Source organism: Sinocyclocheilus rhinocerous, unplaced genomic scaffold, assembly GCF_001515625.1.
Source record: "Sinocyclocheilus rhinocerous isolate Xijiao unplaced genomic scaffold, SAMN03320098_v1.1 scaffold3609, whole genome shotgun sequence".
Classification (NCBI taxonomy): Eukaryota; Metazoa; Chordata; class Actinopteri; order Cypriniformes; family Cyprinidae; genus Sinocyclocheilus; species Sinocyclocheilus rhinocerous.
The window spans coordinates 137357-142508 of NW_015641122.1; the positions used below are offsets into that span (position 1 = coordinate 137357).

Here is a 5152-nt window from a genome sequence, read left to right on the forward strand (position 1 = left end):
AAAGTGTTATCATCCGTTGGTAGCTAACGTAGTTATCATCATTATAGTTATCTTTAAAGTTATCGTTCTTGGTGAGAACGGGCCTTTACACTGGGCAGAAAATTATCCTTTTAAAAGCAATAATCTGATTAGGGGATTTGGCAACCCCAAGCACATAAACTTGCTGGCTTGTTATCGATACAAGATAACACAAATGTCAAATGAAAAAAAATAACATTTACAGGATAAATAATCAGTGGACAAATATCGCAGACGATTATGCTTCATCGACAGCAGCAATAATTGTGATCACGATTAAAATACAAGTTAACGTTCAGGCCTAGTTTCAAGGTAACAAACCAATATAAAAAATTTTAACAACGAATATGCTCTTTGTACTTTTAAGCTATTCATTTCAGATTCATTCATATTCCAAGTTCGAAACAAAGTGGGAAGTCATAACCATGTACCCAACAGCAAGGCATCTCTCAATTGCTAGCTTTTGGCAAAGCCACACAGACTTCTGCAAAACTATCACTAGCATATCCACCGCTGTGCATGAGGGCATCAGGACAGACCATTTGAGCTTTATAAATAGTGTAGTAGGTCAGTGCGGCTCTATATATTATTTTTATGAAAGAAGAAGTGAGGACTAACGAGGCTGCAGGGTTGGAAAGGGCTCAGGAGTGGAGCACCAACGTTGTCAGGCCTGATGTTTTCATAAAGCTCATCTCAAAGCCTGTGAGCAGTTACTCCACCTCTAGAGATCATAAAAACAGGGATTATATTAATTTTCTGTCAGCCTGGGTAAAGTCTTTGCACATCAGAGATTGATTTTTGGTACATTCATAGCAGTCAAATAAGCTTCTGTGAAGTGTGAACTTTAAAATCGGAGCTAGATTCTCTTTCTCTACTAAGGGAAGTTGAAGAAGAAGTGACCAGAATAGAACTGTCACCCATCTTCACAGAGAGAAACACTGATTTAGATGTGTGTTGGTTTGACAACATGAAGACACCCAAAACACAATCAAGCAGGACAGATAAAAAGTGAATCACACTGCCTGGACTACAGGCTAAAAGAAAGATGCAAACAGAAAACAAAAAATCAAACATATGAAGAGAACGTAAAACAGGAACCTCCATGTGAACCTCATGCCAGACAAAAACACACAAACACACCAGGGAGAACCATGGTGAAAAAGTAAGATGCTGCCTGAAAGAAATGTTTATATAAGTGGTAAAATAGTGCATTAGAGTATACAGGAATTTTAAATAATGCTCAATGGATTTCTATGGTTAGGCTTCTCAAATAAATAGGAGTAATAGTAATAATAAAAATAATGAAACCCACTTTTCCCTCAGAGTAAAAAATAAAACAAATTTAAAATTAAAATAAAATAGTCATACTATGAAATATAATTTTGCAATTTGAAGAAATTAAGCTGCAATTATGAGAAAGTCACAATTCTAAAATTGTAATTAAGAAACCACTGTGCAGTTCTGAGATATAAAGTCTCCGCTACGAGAAATAAAGTTGCAATTATGCAAAAATCACAATTATCTTTTTATTTGTTTACTCTTGAGGCAACGCATAGTTGATAATAATGTTTGCAATAATGGTTTATAATAATGGTTTGCAATAATGTAAGATCTGCAGACCATGCAAAAAACATGGCTGATTTTGTCCAAGAAATGGGTAACATGGTGCAACACTATACTGTAATTGATTGGAACTTTAAATGGCAATTGATATGGACACACTGGTGCTAGTGAAAGTGTTTTTGCTCAGTAAGGAAGGACAAATATCTCTGAAGGCAATCAAAGGGGATTTTTGCTTTGTAACATCATAAAATGGCAATTTCAGAGCTTTATCAGCGTTGTGTGACACTATTTAGCAAAAATTCAATAACTTCAATAACACTTCCATGTTGCAGTGGGAAGACTCAGCGACAAGAATGAGCTTATTTCAAGCCACAGCCTGCCACAGATTGATCAGATTAACAGTCATATCATGGCATCTGGTGAAACAGTATTGTGCATGTCATACCATATGACACTGGAACTGAAGGCAAATACAATATATTCATCTTAAGAAACTACAATCCACACAATTATGTCTTTTAAATTAAGATCTTCCACCCACCTTGTTTTCATCCAATATAAGGCATTTCCCTGTAGGATTTCCCTCCTACCAATGTAAAAGGTCATACACATTATCTCTCTGAAGAATCACAGTAATTAAATATAATCTCTTTCATCATGAGACAGATACAATAAAGATGTCAAGTGCAAAGAAAACAAGACAGTACAAGGACAGAATTAAGACATTATAACACAATGAAGAAAGGAATTAGATTCAAACCATTAGTTCAAGCAGCCCAGTCTCAGGAAGTCAAGTTTGTTATATTATATTTAGAGCTGTCAATTCAATATGATAATTTGGTGTGATTAATTATGGAAAAAATAATGTTTTAAAACGTTTAACTGTAACACCCAGCAGTGTTTCGTGGCTGAATGAATACACGTTTTGAACAAATCAAGCGAGCCAATGACTCAGTTACACATTCATAAGCACAGTCGCTTTATTTCTGAATGAAATAGCCATTTGAATAAATAGTTTGAATGGATAACTGAATGCAGAGCCGATCCTCCATATACACAAAGTACGCAAGCTGCGTAGGGCCCCCGAAACACCAGGGGGCCCTCTTGCTCTCAAAGATGATTTAATTTTAGTTTTGTTTTTGAATTTGGCCAGCGGTTATGAAAACATGAATGTAAATGTCTTTTAATGCGGTTCGCTGTCACCCTTTCTACGTAAAAATCAGTTAAATCATGTAACGTCAATGTCACAGTCTCTTGCTCGAGACAAAAAAAAAAAAAAAAAAAAAAATTGCAAAGCGTACCGAGCCACGGTAGAGACACTGTTTCTCAAGTGCTTTCCGTGAGTGTGATTCGAGACAGAGTGAAACACGGACAAATGCGTAATTTTTTGATCAATTTGAGTTTAATTTAATAAATTGGCAATAAAGTATATTATATATTATATTATATTATATATATTAGATTAGATTAGATTAGATTAGATAAGCAGATGTCCAAAACGGTACTGAGGGTTTCTAGGCAAGCTGATTCATTAATAAATGGCATTTAAATAATTCATAATGGTGAAAATGTCATGTCTTGCAGTTGTTTGCCTTGCTTCTTAACATCAGCTGTATACTGCAGTCTTGTACTCTAAAGAGACACAATCTGGGGCGTTACAAACACACCCACGGACAAGAGTGACTAATCTAACACGAGGAGTCGCACACTGTTGTGCTTATTAAAGGGGTCATATGATGTTGCTAAAAAGAACATTATTTTGTGTATTTGGTGTAATGCAATGTGTTTATGTGATTTAAGGTTAAAAAAACATTATTTTCCACATACTGTACATTATTGTTTCTCTCAACCAGGACAGGGTCAGAAAATAATACTGAGTGCATTTTCTTCTGCTGTACTACATTAACAGAAACATCAACAAACACCAAACAGCTGCACAAAGCAAGACAGCAAAGATTTTGTTTCATGGAGCATGAATAAGGAGCCTGTTTCCATCTCTACTCTGAAATACACCGGCCCTTCTGGGTTTGGAGTGGCCCATGACCCATCAGGCCAGCGTGCAGCTCAGAGGGGCCATCCATCACTGGGCCACGGCTGCAGCCTGGGGATAGATTTGCACTCCCCCAGCTGACTCATCCATCAGCACTGGCTACCCTGCATACTCAAGCAACATGGAGAGGCCCAGCAAGGCCAGGCAATGTCACACTCTTCCAAACCTGCCAAATGCCTTGAGATAAGCACAATGAAACCAGCGACCAGAGGCTGCTTTATTGCTTTCCTCTAATGGGACCTCAGTGCTGGGAATATTCACATACTGTATATTTGCATGATTTATTGCATGGCAGAACAGATGTTGCTGAAAAATGCCCAGGACAAATCTGCTAATATTTCCGAACTGCACTATTTAAACATAATCCTCGCTCAATTTTGTTTGGTTTATAGTTAAAAAAAGATTAATTGCAGATAAATTCTTTTAAAATTTTATAATCAGGGATTTATGAAATATCAGTACCATAACGGTTATTAGATATGTAATTGTGTGTGCTCATTTATTGTTATATTTAGATTACCTTTGCCATCATCTAACATACACTTAAAGTTAATCTTTAAAAACACTTTTAATTTGTTAAATGTAATCTTTAGCACATTTTAAAATATAAATTTTTTATACTGTACATTTATAATGTTGCAATAGTAAACATAGCATTGAAAAAATTATGCTTATTTTTAGCATCTTAATGTATGGTAAAATTTCACAATAAGGTACCATTTGTTAACATCTGTTGTGACCTGAGCTAACTTGACCTAACAATGAACAGCTGTTTTTATATTAACTAACGTAACAAAGATTAATAAATACTGTAACAATGTATTGCTCATTGTTAGTTAATGTTATTTAATGCATTAACTAAAGTTTACTAATGGGGCCATATTGTGTCAGCTAGTTTATTTAGACAGAATTTAGTATCAGCAATTTATTGGTTATCTGTCATAACTTGTATTATTAATTACTGGATTAATAATATCAGCCAGAATTTCTTTTCTTTTCAGAATTACTTTTCTTCAAATTGACCTTGTTTTAAGCATGTTTAGATGTTTTTACTGGAAAACAATCCAAGAAGAAATTCTGATTAAGAAAACTATTTTTGCAGCTCTCTCTTTCATATGTTACTGTACTATTTCTGAAACATTACAGGAACTATCAGTAGCTCCAAGAGCTAACCAGGAGCGATCTCTGATGCAATCAGCCTGAAAGATGATGACGAGGAAGCAGAGAGCAGAATTTGCATGCGGCTTAACTCAAATCCAGCGCATAGGAGTTTAATGAAGGAATGGTATCGCAAGGTTAATGACGACGCAAAGCCATTTTCACAGAGCATCTCTGGGCTGCCATGGTGACAAAAGGTCTCAGAGTGTGTGCATGTGTATTTATAATGTTGGCACGACAATGTGTCCCCAAGTGTCAACAGAGCGGATGAGAAAAGTATACGCATGTGTATTGGCACGACAATGTGTCCCCAAGTGTCAACAGAGCGGATGAGAAAAGTATACAGTTGTCACAGTTGTCACT

The 5152-nt window shown here is 35.9% G+C and overlaps 1 long non-coding RNA gene across 1 annotated transcript in view; it reads right to left on the minus strand.

The window, feature by feature from the left end:
- Positions 1 to 535: 535 nt before the first annotated feature.
- Positions 536 to 5152, minus strand: part of LOC107754722 (uncharacterized) — an 11128-nt gene continuing 6511 nt past the window's right edge. Inside the window, exons 3-4 of the long non-coding RNA XR_001641613.1 lie at positions 2123 to 2167; positions 536 to 739 (exon numbers count right to left, since the gene is read on the minus strand). This is a non-coding gene — a long non-coding RNA (uncharacterized LOC107754722). The remainder of the gene's footprint in view (positions 740 to 2122; positions 2168 to 5152) is intronic.